The following is a 19100-nucleotide window of genomic DNA, read 5'->3' as shown; positions in this document are numbered from 1 at the left end:
GGGATCCATGGCTTATTCCATAAAGCAAGTGTTAGGCATGGCTAGGCTACCTGCCACCAGGTAACTTGTCCTGGTTACAAGCTGGGAAGTACTTCAGCCCTGCAGGAAAAGAGCTGGTTTGTGTGAAGGAGGCTGTAACAGATGTGGCATGTGGCAGATTTGGTATTCAAGCGACATATGCTTTACCCTGAAAGCAAATTCCTTTGCATTTGCTTCAGTTTCTGGGCAATACTGCCAGTTTGCAGTTTGCTGCATGACTGATGCTTGGCTTTACCCTTCATTTTGTCATTTCTGTTCACAGAAAGAGGAGCCTCATAACTTGAGCCTCCTTTTCTATACACTGAAAACTGCTGACCCAGCTTCACAGGTCAAATTGGAGAAACTATGTCTGAAGGCTTTGATTTCTGTTTCTTCTTGTGTCCCACTGAGAAATGATTATATAGGCCTTTTCCAGCCTCCTTAGATTGTGGTGGTTCTTTATTTCTGAGGGGAAAAAACAGAGAAGAACTAATAATATCACAGCACTGTTTGTCCCATAGGTATTACAGTGTAAACATGGGGATGTTAAATAAGCTTGGAGCCAGCTGTGCTGCTCCTTTACATTCCACTGAAGTATTGCTCTCTGTCAAATCAACAACACAAAGACTGAAGCCTCTGGTCTTCCAGGCACTGAATAAAGATGGGAGGAGACTTCCTGTAGAAGCATATCAGTTCAGAGCAGTAGCTCATTAACATTCCTGAATCCATAGCATCGTGGTCCTGTGCCCAAAGTGTTCAAGCATATCTCTGCTTTAAGTGTTTGTAAGGCATCCATGGAAGTGTGAGAGCCATGACACTGCTGCCAATGCAGCACTTATTTCAGCCCAGAAGATTTTGCAGGCTCCATACTGCTATCTTCTAGAGGTTTTTTAGGTTTTATTTGCCAAGTGCAGCTTGATACGTTTCACTGAATGCCCCTGACCAACAGAAGGTGTTTTAAAATCTGGAGAGGATCATTTTGCAGTAGATTATTGTTCCAAGCCTTTCCTCTCTGCGGAGGGATGTTTGCATTGACGCTTCCCCACCGAGTCAAGAATGACAGAAAAGCAAAGGGCTGTTTTGGCCTGGCTTTGACAGCGAGACTCTTACATAAGGGAGCCCTTCCTTATGCAGACTGTGTCTCCTTGAGGCACTGCTGGCACCGTCACCCACCTCTCCCGGCTGCAGCCTCACTGTTTGCAGCGCACTCAGAACATTTCGTGTGAAGAAATGCTGGTGGAGAGGCAGGAGAGCCTTGTCACGTCTATGAGGAGGAGCTGTGCTTGTCAGCAGTGGCCAAGAGCGCTCCCACAGCCATTGCGAGCCCTCTCTGAGCACGGGGGACAGTTTGGGCAGCAGCTGCTCCCGTGGGAGTCTCCCAGGCCTCCATGGCTGCGTGTGCTCTGGGCCAGTGCAGGAATCTCTGGCTCAGCATGCATCTCTGCCTCCTGGGCATGCTGGCATGGCAGCGAGGCAGAGGCCAGGTAAAGGAGTGTTGCTTCCACATCTTAAGCACAATCCCACCTTCTACAAAGTGCCCCTCAGCATCTCTACAAAACACTTCAGTTTCTCAGAAATCACTGGAAAGAAGATGTGGACTCTTGTAACCCATCCTTGATCTTGGCACAATTTTAGACAGGATCTCCTGCTGGGACACAGCAGTTAGATAATAATACTGCTACTGCTAAAGCTAAGCCATCTTAATCTTCCTCTTTTCTGTCAGCAAAAGCTATTTTGTTTATTTTTTTCCTAATAAAGAATCCATATGAATTTATTAATTGGCCTACTACTGTTGCAGAGCTCTACAAATTAGATATTTAATAGGTTGTCCAAGTAGTTTTGAGCAGATTTCAGTATCTGCTGTGTTTCAGAATCAAAATGCTATCAACTAGCCTGCAATCCCTGTTCTGTGTATATGGACTACTTGTTAACCTTCTCTAGTCCTCCAGGGCCAGGACCTGAGGGAAGGCTGGAGATCAGGGAAAGGCTCTTCCCCAGAGGGTGCTGGGCACTGCCCAGGCTGCCCAGGGAATGGGCACGGCCCCAAGGCTGCCAGAGCTGCAGGAGGGTTTGGACAATGTTCTAAGGGATGTACAGGGTGGGGTTGTTGGGGTGTCCTGAGCCAGGAGTTGGACTGGATGACTGATCCTTGTGACTCCCTTCCCACTCAGGATATTTCATGCGTCTAAAAATAGCTGCAGCTGCAGCTCATATTTCAGAGTATTCAGGGAGCTGATGGCTTTTCTGTTTCATTCCCTCATTTCTCAGATGTCCCCACTGAGACCCCAGATCCCTGCCTGCAGCAGAGCTCACTCAATTAATGATGCTCTGAGTCCTGCTCAGCTCCATGCTGGGTGTTGTGTTTGCAGCACCTGACAGACAGAATTCATTTCCTGATGCCTTCTTAGCCATTCTTTGCACCCCACCTGGCTACTCATGTATCTCACCTGGCCATCAAGCTCTCAGTGCCAAACTAGAATGGCTCTGCTCATCTTTTTCATTGCTTTTTTACTTCCCCTCTTTCTCACTGCTGTAGTCATCTCAGCAAATTTCTTGCTATTGTTCACTGGCCTCTTGACCCACATTTCATACCCCTAATTACCTTCAAATTTATCTTTCCATGCTATCTGGAAACACCTCTTTCTTTCCAAGCTTCCTGTCTTCTGCTGGGGTGCCCGGATGGTCTATTAAGAGCCATCTATGCCTTTCTCTGCTCCAATCCAGGTACCAACTGATCCCCTCCATTCCACCAGACCAATGCCATTTACCACGAAAAATTCGGGTAAATTCTGAAGCAAAGTCTTGTGAGCCCTGTGCCAATGTCCAGCCAACACAGATTGACAGAACATCCTGAGCTGGAAGGGACCCTCAGGATCATCCAGTCCAACCCTTTCCCTGCCCAGACACCCCAACAATCCCACCCTGTGCATCCCTGGGAGTGCTGTCCAAACCCTCCTGGAGCTCTGGCAGCCTTGGGGCCGTGCCCATTCCCTGGGCAGCCTGAGCAGTGCCCAGCACCCTCTGGGGAAGAGCCTTTCCCTGAGCTCCAGCCTGACCCTCCCTGACACAGCTCCAGCCATTTCCTGGGCCCTGTCCCTGGGCACAGGGAGCAGAGATCAAAAGGCCCTCTCTCCCGGAGAGCTGCCTTCACAGGGCAGGGAGGCTGTCTCCCCCTTTCTGTAATCCCAAACAGCCCCATTAACATCCGGCATGGATGTTCCCTGGGTAAATCCGCCGGCAGAGCTGGCTGGAGCTGCTGGTTGTGTCTGCGCCAGAGGGCGCTTGGAGACTGCCAAGCCAGAGTCTTCCTCCTCTGGGAATGCTGGAGCTTTGCAGAACTCCCCTGACACACCTCGCCTGCTTCTCCTAAACAAAAAGAGGGGGGAAAGCCCTGTCAGCAGAAATACCTGCCATGGCATATTGTTTTTGGTCCCGGCTAGGCTCAGTTGGTCCGGCTGCCTTGGTGTTCTAGGGTGAGAAGGGTATCTGCACACCCTCCTGCCCAAGCACCTTTGGCAGAGCTCCCAGGCACAGGCTAGCCCCAGCAAGCTGTTGTAGTGATATGCAGCTCTTAAGCAGTGTTCAGCTCTTTTAGAAGTGATTTCAGCTCTTAGGCTTGCTGGGGTGCCTCGGGCAGACGCAGGGAGAGAGAGACGGGGAGCGCTGTGTGAGGTTCCACCGGAGGATCTTTATTTCATCTTCCGTGAAGGGTTCAGGGACAGCTTTCTTCCAACGAGCTAGGGAAACTGAGGGGTTTTTATAGGGTACAGGGGTTTTGAGAAATGGTCCAATGGTGCGGGTCAGGGTACAAATTGACCTATTGTCTTACAGGAAGATAACAGAGGGTCTGAGGCGCGGAAAAAGGGGTTCTTTTGCTAGTCAGCATGACTATGCATTTTCTCTGCCCTTAGGCAGCTAATCTCCAGAGGGGCCTAGCAGGCCTATCTGCTGCAACAACTCCACTTTCTGTATTTAATAAAAAGGCATTCCCAATGGTTCTTTTAAAACAATGGACAAGGCATGAGAACATAAGTAATACAATGACAATTACAATGAAAATCAAAATAATTCCCTTAACCAGGGATGCAACCCATCCAGTTAATCCCCATTTACCAAAAAGGTCATTGACCCAGTCTGGGTTCTTTTCTATTTTCACATCCTTCACAAGTTCCTTTATTTTTTTTGAATGTTTGCATGGATGGATTCTGAGCGTGACGAGAGATTGAAGCAGCACATCCCTTCGAAGTCCTGGCATCCGTGTCCATGGGCGAGCAGCAAGAAGTCAATCGCTGCGCGGTTCTGGAGAGATGCATGTCTTGTGGTTTCCTCATCCTTTAAAAGATCACTCAGGGCGGCAGATGTAGCGTTGGCTTGCTTACTAAGCCAGCAGCCTAGGTGATTTATTTCACCAAGGGCCTTAGCTGCAGCTACCCATGGTAAGAATAGGGAGACAGCGATTCTTTTTGGTTTATTCCAATTGTATAATCTGGGATCACAATTTTCATCAAATTCCGTATAGGATCTTTTGTGGCGATTTTCTTCCCTTTCTTTTTTCCAATTATGCAACAAGGTAATATTTGGTGTGAGGGTAGAAAGTTTCCCAAGGCTACAGGGACCTCCCTGAAGGTGTGAGGGGATCCCAGCCCATACTCGGTCACCACAGATGAGAAACATTCCTTTGGGTAGTACTTTTGGGATGGAGAGAGGACACAGATAACACTCGAGTGGTGTAATTGCACCAGTTTTCATCTCTGGACAGGGATAAGACTTCTGATAGGGAATATAAGCAAAATTTGTTATCTTTTATGATGGGAGGAGGGGGTTAGGGTTTTTTCCTCATTCCTTTTCTCTGTTCCTTCCCCCCCCCTTTTTTGTAATAGAAGCAAGGGATGGGTAAGCAGGTGTGAGGTTAAGGGTTTTTAGTAAGAGTTGGGAAAGGGAATTATAGGGGTTTTTAGGGGAAAAATTTTTTAAAACAGATAATAACATGTAATTTAGAGAACAATTTTGTGTTTAAGCTATGTCTGGCTTATAGCTTGATTGATGCAGCAGAATGTTATTCATCTTTTCTGTTTCTTCTGCTGTCGTGTGATGTGTCGGTTTTTTCTCAGGTATGTGGTTATTCTGCGACGTCTTCGTCTCCAGGCAGAACTTGTCTGGTTTTGAGGCGGTCTTGTATCCGGTTCAGAGGAACTCTTGTCTGTGTCTGACTGAGTAGTGTTTGTAGTGCCTAGGTATGGTTTTATGTGTTTTCCTGGGTACCACCTTGGGCCTGATGGTAGTGAAACACACGCATATCCTCTACCCCAAGTAATTAACTGGAAAGGCCCTGAGATTTGATGAGTCTCTGGGTCCTTCACTAGCACCGGTGGTTTCTCAGCAAGCTTTGCTTGGGTGGTATTTGCAAAGTGGCGAAGCACTGGAGGATCAGGTTCTGATGTTGTGCCATTTAGGAAGTTGATGACATAGAGAGCTTTGCAGAGTCTTTCAACTGGAGATATGATTTTTGTTTCACTTCGCTGCTGGTTGAGGACTCTTTTGAGGGTTTGATGTGTCCTCTCTATGATGGATTGTCCTGTGGGATTTGCAGGTATGCCTTTCTTGTGTTCTATTCCCCACTCACTGAAGAAGTCCTTTAACTTACGAGAGGCATAAGCAGGTCCATTATCTGTTTTGATCTGTTTTGGTACTCCCAGGGTAGCAAAGGCAAGGAGGAAATGCTTTATGGCGTGCTGTGCAGTTTCTCCTGGATGAGATGATGCAAACACTGCTCCAGAAAATGTGTCAACTGACACGTGTACATACTTTGACCTTCCAAAAGGTGGGAAGTGAGTGACATCTGTTTGCCACAGCTGGCAGCTGTTGAGTCCTCGGGGGTTGACTCCTGTTCCCACAGATGGTATCTGGTAGCTTTGGCAGTTTGGGCAGGTGGCAACAATAGCTTTGGCCTGATCTTTTGAGAGCTTAAACATTCTGATCAGGGCAGGCACATTTTGGTGATAAAATGAATGTGACAACTTTGCCTGGGCAAAGATGTCTGGGATATTGGCAGTCCCTATTGCCATGGCCAATGCATCTGCTTTCCTGTTCCCTTCTGCAATGAAACCTGGGAGGTCAGTGTGTGACCTCACATGCGTTACATAGTAAGGTTGTTTTCTGTGGGAGATTAAGCGTATTAATGCAGAAATCAATTGGTGTAACTTTGGATTGGGAACATCTTTTAGAAGGGCTTGTTCTGCCCTCATAGCTATACCTGCTACATATGAGGAATCTGTAATGAGATTAAAAGGTTCATCTTTGAATTTCTCAAAGGCTCTGACAACGGCTGCTAACTCTGCAATCTGTGGAGACCCTTCCACAATTTGGACATCAGATTCCCATTTTTGGGTCTTAGGGTCTCTCCATGTCATTACAGACTTGTGGGATGACCCTGAGCCGTCTGTAAAGACTGTTAGGGCTTTGAGAGGTGTTCTACTTTGTACTAATTTTGGGGTCAGATTAAAGGTTATATTAAAAAGCTTATGTTTTGGGATATGGGTAGAAATTTGGCCTGTATAGCTATCTAGGGCATACTGGAGATTTTCATTATTCTGAAGCAAATGCTCCAGGTCTCCACTGGTTAGTGGCAAGTGTATGCATGTGAACTCACACCCTGCGAGAGAACGGAGGCGAGTTCTGGCCTTTTTTATTAAATGTGCCATTATTTCTTGGAAGGTGGTAATTGTCTTTGTAAGTTGGTTATTTGTAAAGATCCACTCAAGTATCAACAAAGGGTCTCGAAGTTGAGTATCCCACTGGAAAATCAGTCCATGGAACCGAGGTGCTTTTCCCAGGATGACGAACTGGAAAGGCAGGCTGGGCTCGAAGCGATGGGCTTGGTGTGAAGATAGGGCTTCTTGTACTTTGGTGATGGCATCTCGGGCTTCTGCTGTCAGAGTGCGTGGAGAGTCCAGGTCTCTGCTGCCACGGAGAAGGTTGAACAGTGGAGCGAGGTCCTCTGTTGTAATTCCTAGCAAAGGACGTACCCAATTGATAGATCCACACAGGCTATGTAAGTCTCTCAGAGTTTTTGGGTCGTCTCGGATGACGAGCTGCTGGGGTACGATGGTTCTCTCCCGGATCAGGAATCCAAGATAAGTCCATGGGTTGGTGTACTGTATTTTGTCCTCCCGGATTTCGAACCCTGCTTTTTCGATGGTTTCAATAGTCTTTGTAACTGCTTTGTCCAGGTAGGCTTTGTCTGATGCACAAATCAAGATATCGTCCATATAGTGGTAAATAATTGCCTCTGGAAATAGGCTCCGAACGGGAGACAAAACACGAGAAACATACCATTGGCATATAGTAGGCGAGACCTTGAGACCTTGGGGAAGAAAAAGCCAATGATACCTTTTGAGTGGAGCCTCTCTGTTAAGAGAGGGGACTGAAAAAGCAAACCGTGGAGCGTCCTGGGGGTGCAGTGGGATGCTAAAGAAACAGTCCTTAATATCTATGATGGCAAGTGACCAGTCTCGAGGCAACATTGATGGTGAAGGCAGTCCAGGCTGAAGAGGGCCCATGTCCTCAATTACCTCATTGATTTTACGCAGGTCCTGGAGGAGCCTCCACCTGTCCGTTCCAGGCTTTCGCAGTACAAAGACGGGGGTGTTCCAAGGGCTGGTGGTCTCGACGATGTGACCTTTGACAAGCTGTTCCTCTACGAGGGCTTGTAGTGCGCGTAGTTTTACTTTAGGCAGGGGCCACTGTTCTTTCCAGATCGGGGTCTGGCATTTCCAGGTGATCTGAGGGGTGTCTGGTAGTACGCGCTCCTCAGTGGCCCCAATTAGAAATCCCGACTGGGAATTTGTAGAGAGGCTCCCCATTGGGATAGAACATCCCTTCCCCAAAGGGTGACGGGGGCCCTTACCACAAATGGACGGACAGTAGCCAGCTTGCCTTCAGGTCCTTCGACGAGGATGTTGTGCTTGCTTCGCATGGAAGCTGTGGCACCACCAATCCCTGAAATCATACCTAGTACGGGTTCCAGTTCCCAGTTTGCTGGCCATTCTGAACGTGCCACAAGACTTACGTCAGCGCCCGAGTCCAGGAGACCTAGTCGGTGGGTCTTCTCCCCTTTGCAGGACAGGCCGCACTCGATAGTAGGCCTATTAGGTCCCAAAACCTGTGCCCACATTGCTATAGGGTTGAGGGGAAGCTGTTCCTTGTGATTTCTGGGGAGTAGAAAGGCTTGTGCAATTGGAGTTCCCTTTAAAAGAAAATATGGTAAGTCTGTGCAGCACAGCTGAACCAATATTTCTTGACCCGGGTACACTGTTTGTACTGCTGGAAAAACAAAAATTTCATTTGGGCAATTAACAGTATCACCTATAATTAAGATGTCAAAAGGACCTCCTTTTGGCCCATATTTGCCAGTTGGGACACGATAAACATCCCTCTTTTTTAAGTCAATGGATAAAGCAGTTACCAGCTGACGTCGGGTTCCCGTCTGTATCGCTCTGTATGCTGGATCTCCTTCGTGTGAGGTGGCTTCTCTTGGAATGATGCATGGTTGGGTCTGCATGGCTTTTGATTTGTTGTCTTGGCGTGGAGCCCGACCACGCTCCGCTGGTAGTTTCCCGAACGCTGCTGAAAGCGTGGCCGGTTTTGGTGTTTCTGGTAGGTATTACGGGGAATTGGGATAGGTGACCTTTCTGGACAGTCTTTTATAAAATGTCCAAAGTTACCACAGTGGAAGCAGCGGGTCTGGTCTTTGGAAGTCACTACTGCAAATGCACCGGAAACTCCTTCTGCAATGCCCTTAGCAACTGCTTGTGCTACTGTATTTTCAGTGGAAAGGTGTCGGGTACAACTTTCCACCATTTGTTCTATGGTAGGTTCTGTGTCCAAAGGTAAGGCTCTCAGAATGTTTTTACATTGCTCATTAGCATTGCTCATGGCAAGTTTGCATAACAGTTCTTTTCTTGCCTCTGTGCTCTCTATTTGTTTATCCAGAGCATCTTTAATTCTGTCCACAAATTTAATAAAGCTTTCATCTATTCCTTGTTTTATATTAGAGAAGTGTTGGGTAGGGATAGAGTCATCTGGGGTGAGAAGTAGGGAGGTTTTTGCTGCGATAGCCAGGTCTTGTATTACTGCCTCAGACAAAGTTTTAGCTTGCTCTGAAGGTTTCTGCAAATTGCCTTCTCCAGCCAGCTGTTCAACTGAGAAATCTTGCCTATTAGGATCTCTTGCATATGTGTCTGATAATGTTTTTAATTGTTTTTTCCAATGCCTTTCCCATAACATGTATTCTGCTGGGGATAGGAGGCAATGAGCAATATTTTTAACATCATGTGGTATTAAGACGTGTGCTGAAAAGATTGCCTCTAGAAAATTTTTAAAAATATGTGAGTTTCTGCCATGTTCTTTGGCTACTTTTCGAAGTTCAATGAGCTCTTTGTTTGTATTGGGTTCCCACGTAATCTTAGTGGAGGAACCCCCTCTTTTTCCCTTAGAATAAGTTACAGGGAAGGCAGAAATTTTTTGTGCCAACTCCCAATCCCCTGCCCGGGTGGCTTCCATCTTAATTGAAGCCCATGGATCCAAATCATCTGTGTCAGAACTGTACTCACTATCACTACTATCCTCAGATGAGGAGTGTTTTTTCTGGCGTTTTGGAATGGCATTTTGCAGGGGTGTGGGGTGCTGGGAAGAAGACTGCAAGGCGTGGCTATCGACAGCACAGCTGGGGCAGGTTTGAGAGGCATGTAGGGTCTGGAGCGAAGGGACCGGCGGGGGGGTGGGGTGGGTAACAGCAGGAACAGATACAGTTGCATTCGGAGATATCGTGGGTGCGGGGTGTTGACCACACTTGAGACAAGAGACCTCCGGAGGCTTAGCAGGCACACAGGAAGGGTTTGGTAGCCGCGCGAGGGAGAGGGAAGGCGGGGGACGCGCGGGCTGGGTGGGCGGGGACCGCGCGGGGGAGGGGGAGGAGGGGAACCGCGCGGGCTGGGTGGGCGGGGACCGCGCGGGGGAGGGGGACGGGGGGGCTTGTGGAGGAGGCGGGCGGGTGCTGGGGGCCGCGGTAATCCCGGGGGGGCAGGGCAGGAGCGGAGCAGAAGCGGCAGGGGTGAGTTGGGGCCCGCCCTCCCTGGAGTCCGGGTTTGTAGATAAGGTATTAGCACTTGAAAGGGAACAAGCTGGTGGGAGAGATAAGGCTGGAACTGCTTCTGCCGCAGAACCCGTCCTATTTCTTTTTTCTACCGCTTTGGTAATTTTGTGAAAAATAGGTAAGAATCGTGTAACAGAGAAATCCCCATTAATTTGGGAAGTATATATTTGTATGCCCACAGAGTCCCAAAAAGAATCCAAGGTTATGGAGTGTGTATTAGTATCAGGAAACTGTGAAATTATCCATTTTATAAACTTTTTTAAGTTAGGTTTCAAAAGTTTAGGGTTAGAGAAAGAAGAATTATTAAGGGAAAGAATTTCTAAGAGTTTTAAATATACGTCTCTCTCGTTCTGGGGTTGTTTTAATTTACTATTTTTTGATCCCATAATATTATTATTCCCTTTCCCCTCCCAGCAGTAAAAAGAGAAAAAAAAACAAAAGAAAAAGAAAAAGAGACCCAAATGAAAAAGCGCGCGAAAAAAGGCTGTAATATACTTACTCCTCAGCCGAATGTGGGTCGGAAGCTGCTGGAGGGTGGTCTGCCACTGTCTGATTCCTCAGGGCTGGACAAAGAGGGTCATTCAGACACCTTCTGCAGAAAATTTCTTCTATAACGGAGAAGTTATCTTCAGAAGGATTCTGGCCGGACCCAAGGCAGTTACTCTTCGCGAAGAAGGCTGCTCTAGTGGGTTTTATCTTCCCGGTTGGGCGGCCAGATTATTGTTTTTTGGTCCCGGCTAGGCTCAGTTGGTCCGGCTGCCTTGGTGTTCTAGGGTGAGAAGGGTATCTGCACACCCTCCTGCCCAAGCACCTTTGGCAGAGCTCCCAGGCACAGGCTAGCCCCAGCAAGCTGTTGTAGTGATATGCAGCTCTTAAGCAGTGTTCAGCTCTTTTAGAAGTGATTTCAGCTCTTAGGCTTGCTGGGGTGCCTCGGGCAGACGCAGGGAGAGAGAGACGGGGAGCGCTGTGTGAGGTTCCACCGGAGGATCTTTATTTCATCTTCCGTGAAGGGTTCAGGGACAGCTTTCTTCCAACGAGCTAGGGAAACTGAGGGGTTTTTATAGGGTACAGGGGTTTTGAGAAATGGTCCAATGGTGCGGGTCAGGGTACAAATTGACCTATTGTCTTACAGGAAGATAACAGAGGGTCTGAGGCGCGGAAAAAGGGGTTCTTTTGCTAGTCAGCATGACTATGCATTTTCTCTGCCCTTAGGCAGCTAATCTCCAGAGGGGCCTAGCAGGCCTATCTGCTGCAACAATGGCATTCTTCCTACCCGTAGGAAATGGTATTACTTAAACCTTCCTGGAGAGGGACTTTGGACAAGGGAATGGCATGACAGGACAAAGGGAATGGCTTTAAGCTGACAGAGGGCAGGATTAGATGGGATATTGGGAAAGAATTCTTCCCTGTGAGGGTGCTCAGAAAAGCTGTGGCTGCCTCATCCCTGGCAGTGTTCAAGGCCAGGTTGGACAGGGCTTGGAGCAACCTGGGCTGGTGGAAGGTGTCCCTGCCCATGGCAGGGGGTAGCCCTGGATGAGCCTTTCAGCCCAAACCATTCCAGGATTCTGTGAGAATGATTCTGTGAAGCAGCAGCTTGTGTGGAGGCTGCAGGAATGCAGATCATACAGGGGTATGCATGCACCAGTTGTTGCCCACTTCTCCATCTATTAACAGAAACCCAAGATTTTGGGGTGCTTCAATCCCTCCTGATCATCTGGATCCTCTGCAGCATATGTTTTCACCCCAGAGCTTGAGGCAGGGTGTGAAGGAAGGGCAGCCTTGCCAAAAGTTACAGCAAAACAACCACAAGAGTCTTTTAGCCAGACAGCACTTCTCTGCTGCTTGCATGTCTTAGACACTGCAGTAGCCTCCAACTGAACAGCCATCTTCTCAGGCTTCTCCAGACCTACCCCACTGCTCACCTGTTACCATTTAATTCCTCCTCATATGATATAAAATTATATCCTCTTTAGGATATAATTTTATATCATATGAGTGTTAGGAGTTGACCCCAGCACGACAGTAATGCCAGGTGCCCACCCACCTCCTGCCCAGAGCTTTGCAGTGCTCTTAGGTTCAGCCATGCATGTTTGAAAGCCTAGAGTAAGTATCCAGAGGGAAAATTGCAGCTTGAAACTAGCAAGAAAAGATCATATTCACTATAAAAGAACATAAGATAACGTAAATAATACAGTATTGTATAAAATAAGTGGCGGAGAGAGATGAGAAATACTCACTGTGCTTAAAAATGTTACATTCTGCAGGAAATTGTAGAGTGAAAAAAGAAATTGGTCATTCTCCCAGGAAAATCTGATTTACTGAAAAAAATCCAAATTGGAAGAAGAAGAGTAATAAATCACTTGGACTCCAGCATTTAAAATACATTCCTTATTTTCCTGAGAGGCAGGTTGATGCTAGTGAGGCATTTAAAATCATCCCTAAGAAGTGATGGGCTGAGCTGGTGCCCTGACCAAGGTAATGATAAATCAAAATTATCCAAACACAGTGGTTCTAATTATGGGGGAAATAGGTTTAGACATGAGAAAGTGTGATAGATGAGGAAGTGCTTAGAAGAGAAATAATGAGTCATAGATATCAAGGAAAGCATTTGAGTGGAAGGAGGTTACTCGTGGACTTGTTCAAGGGTTGATCTTGGGTCTGGTATGGTTTGTGTTCTAATTGATGGTGTTGGACTAAACCTAAGCACAAAGTTGATGAAGTGACAAGGCAGCAAAAAATATGGAAAAATATGGAACTTCTGTGTTGTAAACTTTGAGTTCCAGATTAGGACAAATGGAAACCAGGCTTTGAACATATTGGCCATACTCAGCAAAGGGCCACCACATAACAAGGCTGTGAGAAGACAACTTTAGGACCTCTCAGGCAAAACATTCCCAGCAGAGCTGTGCAGCCCAGTAGGCCCAGCACTGAACAAGGCACCTGCCAGCCTTGGGCACCCAGGGTCCATCAGCCAGGCTGGGGCACGGCGGGTCCCCCCAGAAGAGAGGTATGCAGGGGTGGGTGCTCTCTGTGGGGTCAGAGAGCATGGCCAGGACTTTACACAGGCATCTGCTCATGCTCAAAGGTTTCTTCCCCACCTGGTCTGTAGTAAAAAAATGTGCCAAACCCCGGATGTGGGAAGAAATGATGATGTCTGGCTCCAGATCAGAAGGCTAGCTTTATTAAAATGATACTATATTATATTACTGTACTATTTAAAGAGATACTATACTATTCTACATACTTACTTCTTACTTACCTAACTACCTACCAAAACCCATGACTCTCTGCTGAGAGTCTGAGACACAGCTGGATCCAGTTGGTCACTGACCCCAAACAACCTTCACCAGAATCCAACCCAGCAATCACTGCAGGTAAACAATCTCCATACCACATTCCACATGGAGAAAACAGAGGAGCAGAGATAAAGATTGTTTTCTCTTCTTCTTTCTGTGCTTCTCCTGAGAGACAGAATTATGTCTCTCTGTCCAGAGAATGTGAATGTCACACTGGTCAAACTCCCTTTTCAGGGAAGTGGTGGGATAGCAGCACAGTGAGGAGCACCAGTTTGGCCGAGGCTCAGCCGGTCCCTCAGCCATCAGAGGGTTACACACACACAGACCCTTTCCACCTCGCTGGGAGTGAGGGCGAGCCACCACAGGCTGCCTCCCACAGTGTGGAGTTGTGTTGGGAAGATGGGGTGGTCCTCCTGGGAAGGGGAATGTCTGGCTTAGATGAATAATCAGGTGAGTGATTTCCCCTCTTGTCTTGTATTTGCTGTTGAAGCTCTATGTGAATGGCAAAGGTTTGCTGGGAGACCTGAGAAAAAGGGTCAGTAGAGTATTTGCATTCAGGAATTTGGTTTCAAGATTACCATGAGAAATACAGGCTGGGATCAGAGCTGGCTGGAAACAGGTTTAAGTGTCTTTTAAAACCCAGCTATTGAAATGTGTTGTCAAAGTAATGCATTTGGTTAGAAGAGTTTTAGCAGAGCAAAGGGAATTTACATAGCAGCACAAAAAAATCAAAAACCTCTGGGTGGTAATTTCCCCAAGTCAGAGTAATTCCCATCTATCTTGTTCCCCAGCAGCATCTATAATTGCTGGAGCCTCACAAAAAGCCTGTGTGAGGAAAGGAAGAGAAGCTTTTATCTTGTGAGCTTGCAGGGACTGGTCTCTCCAACATTTGTTACTTGGTTCAATAATTTTGTTCTAGGAGATTTGTAGAAGGGAGAGATGGAATGGAGGAAGGGTGTTGTACTGTGCAGGATAGCTCTAGGATACTTCAGAGACATTAAGTTTGTGGGCACATGTCAAAGAAAAAGTTAACAAAAGCACGGCTTTTTAGAACTATGAAAGGAAAATCCTGATGGTAATGTAGGGCAGCTTGGGCTTGAAACTGAAAAACTGAAGGAGAGCAGATTTAGATGAGATGTTTGGGAGAACTGTTTCCCTGTGAGGGTGGGCAGGCCCTGGCATAGGGTTCCCAAGGAAGCTGTGGCTGCCCCTGGATCCCTGGAAGTGTCCAAGGCCAGGCTGGATGGGGCTTGGAGCAAATTGGGTAGTGGAAGGTGTCTTTGCCCATGGCAGGAGTGGAATGAGATAAGCTTTAAGGTCCCTTCCAACCCAAACCGTTCTGGGATGCTGTGATTCTAGGAAAAAATCTGAGAAGACCTGAAACTGAATAAATCCAGTAGAAAAGCAGAGTGGAGCAGTGGGTGGGGTCCTCTGTTGCTGCCCCATTCCACCTGCAGCACCCAGGGAGGGTTTGGTATGACCTGAGCAGCCAAGCAGCTTTGAAGTGCTGGTTTTCATCCTTGGAGTCCTGCCAGAAACACAGACTTCCCACAACAGAACCATGGAAGCATTTACATTGGAAAATCCCTGTAAGGTCATGGAAATCAACCATCCCCCAGCACTGGCAGGGCCACCACTAACCCACAGCCCAAGTGCCATGTATACAGGGTTTTTAGATCCCTCCAGGGATGAGAACTCCACACCTGTCCTGGGCAGCTGTGCCAGGCTGGACAACCATTTGGATGAAGGAATTTTTCCTAATATCCAGTCTAAACCTCCCCTGATACAACTGTGGTGACTGTAAAGAGCAGGGATGTCTCCTCAAGCAAGGTCCTCCTTGGGTTTGGTACCACAGTACAAGAGGGAATTTGGGTCTGTTATGGGGAGTTTCAGAGCCTGGCACTAGGAGTTCCCAGAATTACGGCTGCTTGTGCATCCTGAACCTGGTCTTGTCATCCTGGACTTGATCTTCTTGTGGCTAAGTGTTGAAAAGTCCTTTGTTATAGGTTTCAATACTTATTTTTCCATTTGGTAAATGTGGAGTCACTCAAAAGTCTTTCGTCTCCTTCTCATTAGCATGTTACTTTATAAGTTATTAATCAAAGGGTGTCTGGACATGACACTGAATACAGAAGTCCTTCCTTTGAGGTGTTTCACCAGAATTTCAAACAAAGCATAAATAATAGTGAGCTGCCAGCTCTGTAATCCTGTGTAATTAAATGAGGAAATTAGACGGGGTGATGCTGCTTCCTTTTGCAGACAGAGATCTGAGGAACTGAGATTAGGACTGTAAGTGTCTAATAATTTCCAGCGTTCAGTTTCAGATAAAGAGAGATTAATTTTTAAATTTGATTTAATTTAATTGTCCATGCCTAGCAATTCTACTGGCTGCCCTTCACTGGCTCAACATGCTGTGGAAGCAATAGCTAAACCATAAAGTCTTCACACCTTGAAGAAAACTTCACTTTCAGAGGCTAAACTGGCATCTAAGGAGGAGGAGAGACCTCATCAGGGATGCAGCGTGGTCCTGAGGGTCCTCAAGCCCGCCTGGAAATAAACTCATCACAAGGACAAAGCCCTGCACTGTAGGTACAGAGTTTGTGGTAATTGGGAGTGGGGCTGTGGAGCCTCCTCCCTGATGAGCTACAGCTGTGCAGGACAGGAGAGTGATATTGAAGGGAATGAGCCATGGAGTGCCCAGTGCACTGCCCAATCCCAAAGGGAACAGAGGGCACACAGGTGCAGTGCATGAACATGAGGGGCACAAAAGGCTGGGCTAAAGAACGAGAGCAGCAGATATTTGCAGCATTCTGAGGTGCCAGGATGTTACTTTGTGTGAGCAGACACCTGCAGCCTTCTGATCTGGTAAGGTGTTGCTGTGTACGGGTTGCAGCTTTCTGCCATTGTATGGTGACACTCTGTGTATTGTGGCCATCTCAGCTGGGGCATGTGCTGTAACACTGCATCTCCTTATTTGTTTTAATTTCATCTCAGATATATGAACCCTGTGCATTAAGCAATGTTAAGACAGCTGCAAGTCCCAGTCTCCCGGCCAGGGCTCAGCACAGCTCCTGACATTTGGTGCTCCTGGGATGGAGAGTTGGGCTCTGACTGAATGTTGCCTCTCTCAGCACTTGGCCCCTCAGCCCAGCAAACTGGCAAAAACATCTATTTTTTTTTCCTTGGTTTGTTTTTCTACCAATACATTAAAATCTTAGTTTCTGTTGGGTTTACTGTGCCCTTCCCAGAAGAGTGGCTGCTCTGGGATTGGTGTGCAGTTTTAGAATCACAGGATCACAGAATGGTTTGGGTGTGAAGGGACCTTTAAAGGTCACCCAGCCCAACCCCCTGCCATGAGCAGAGACATCTTCCACTGTAACTTCATACATGGCCAGTTGGATTTGTGTTCTGAGCTCTGGGCTCCCCTGTTTTGGTGGTGTGCACTGCTGTGATACACATCTAGACACATAAACCCTGCTCTTCAACACGTCCCACAGTAGCTCCTCTTTGTCCAGAGTCTCCAGATGGTGCTGAAATGCTCAGAACTTTGGGGTTTTGTTTGTTTATTTTTAGATAATTTCCCACACTTGGGCCCTCATCAGGAAGCCTCAGCCTTTCCATTCACCAAACAATGTCACTTGTAGGTTGTTTTGTCCTCACTGCTGGCCCCCTTCCCAAGCAGGTCTGTGATTAATTGTTGTGGTTTATTATTAGTGCTGGTGCTCAAGTTCAGTTTCTGAGTTTCTTGTTTTTCCCTTTCCCAAAGTAAATTCACAATTTCCCTTGTGTTGTGATGTCAGTGATTTGCTCACCTCCGTGCTGGATCTGGACCAACTTTTCCAAGTTGGTTATTGGCTGTTAAAAAGCAAAACAGAGACCAACTGATCTCTTGTGCTGAGCCCCAGCCCCACTGTTGGCATCTTTGTGGTGGTAACACCACGTCCACCTTCCACTGCTTCTTTGCCTTTGGGGAATCAGCCCCCAAAATCAGCATTTGGCAAACATACAACTGTAACCAAGGGATTTTTTGTGTGGAGGAACAGGTTGAGCACCTCCAAGGATGGCAAAATTAGCAGCCCTATAGAAGGGCAGCTCAATTGTGTGTTCTGCAGCTCCTCCTGAGGAACAGCTCCAATCTCTGCTCCCTGTGACGACTGAGAGGACCCAGAGAAGGGCTGGACTGTGTCAGAGGAGAGTCAGCCTGGCTATCAGGAAAAGGCTCTTCCCCCAGAGGGTGGTGGGGCACTGAACAGGTTCCCCAGGGCAGCCTCTACCATGGCCAGCAGCTCCCTCCATCCCACCTCATCCTGGCAGGGAATGGGGAGTTCTCTTTCCCTGCCTTTGGTTTTGGAGTGAGGGCTGCAGCTCCTCAGTTGGTCAGGCTATATTCAGCTGCTGTGTAGTAGCATTTCCAGCTTCCTATTTTTGTAAATCCTCATTTCCCAGGAAAGAAGCTGAGCCCCAGGGGACAGGAAATGTGTTTCTTCTGTGTGACTGCACCTGTGCCAATGCTGGAGCTGGTCCAGGCAGTGCCTACAGCTCTGCCAGTGGGATCTGATGCACAGCCCACTCCCCTTCCCTAGAGCACATCCCACAGCCATTCCTCCTTCCCTTTCAGTGCCCTGCTCTGTGCCTTCATCTCCCTATTGCAATCACTCGTGGAACAAATTTCTTTCTCCTTGGCACCCTCCCTGCTCCAGCCAGGGCACTTTAGGTCTTGAGCTTGGGTCACACTGCATTGCTTTCTGCCCATATGGGGTTGCACAGAGGTAGATGCATAAATATGGTATATAAATAGCATGATAGTTAATATATAAGAAGCACAGCAAGGTGGCAGGAAAATAACAGCAAAGAAATCCAATGTGGGAGCATCCATACAAAAAGGTCTATGAGTTCCCTTCTTGGTGGACAAAGCATTTTAGGCTGTACAAGTTTATTCCTTGGACACCTTAAAAACCATGTGCTGGCAGCAGTGTGCCCTGGAAAGACCATAACTGGTTATGATGGTCCTGGGACCATGGATATGAGATCCAGAGGGATTGGGATAATTTCCCCAGTGAAGCACTGGGCACCTTCCCAGCTCTCTGTGCTGGCAGTTTTTCAACTTCCTCCCCAGGAAGTGACTCCAACAGCAGACATTTACTGGGTTTTCTTTACTGTGAAGAGCCTTTTCATGTCCAGGTAATGTGTCAGCCCAATACAGCCCTGACATGCATCACAACACGCTTGGCTGGTCCTTCAGGCTGGGAAATGGACCTAAATCTCCCATTTCTTTCCATGTCTTTCATGTAAAGCTTTTCAAAGGCTTTGCTGTGAGAGGTATCAGGGTGGACCCAGACCCTGTGAGGCTCCCACAAAGCTAAGAGAGGAAAGGGAGAAAACTGATGTTCAAAACACACTCTTTCTGAGTTTCTTGTGGGGTTTCTCTCTAGTGCAGCATCTCCTTGGCCCGAGAATAACCTCATATGTCTTTGAACTTGTGGTCAGTGGCTCTGGCCAGATTCACAGAGAACCCAGGAGAGCCTCTCATTAGTGCAGAAGGTAAACTTGGGATTCCCTTTCTCAGTGCTCAACCAGCAGCAGCTTCCTGAAAGAGCACCTCAGGTTAAACCTGTTCTTCTAGACTGGCACAG

The 19100-nt window shown here is 47.4% G+C and overlaps 1 long non-coding RNA gene across 2 annotated transcripts; it reads right to left on the bottom strand.

Moving 5' to 3' along the window:
• Positions 1–7374: 7374 nt before the first annotated feature.
• Positions 7375–15836, bottom strand: LOC137479200 (uncharacterized). 2 transcript variants are annotated; one of them, XR_011002036.1, is made up of 2 exons: positions 10671–15836; positions 7375–8670 (listed from the first exon to the last, which is right to left on the bottom strand). It is a non-coding gene; the product is annotated as an uncharacterized lncRNA (long non-coding RNA). The 2 variants fall into 2 exon arrangements; XR_011002037.1 differs by having other exon boundaries at positions 7375–8643.
• Positions 15837–19100: the final 3264 nt, after the last annotated feature.

Source organism: Anomalospiza imberbis, chromosome 9 (genome assembly GCF_031753505.1).
Source record: "Anomalospiza imberbis isolate Cuckoo-Finch-1a 21T00152 chromosome 9, ASM3175350v1, whole genome shotgun sequence".
Classification (NCBI taxonomy): Eukaryota; Metazoa; Chordata; class Aves; order Passeriformes; family Viduidae; genus Anomalospiza; species Anomalospiza imberbis.
The sequence above is the reverse complement of the archived record's forward strand: the minus strand, read 5'-3'. Positions and strand labels throughout refer to the sequence as shown.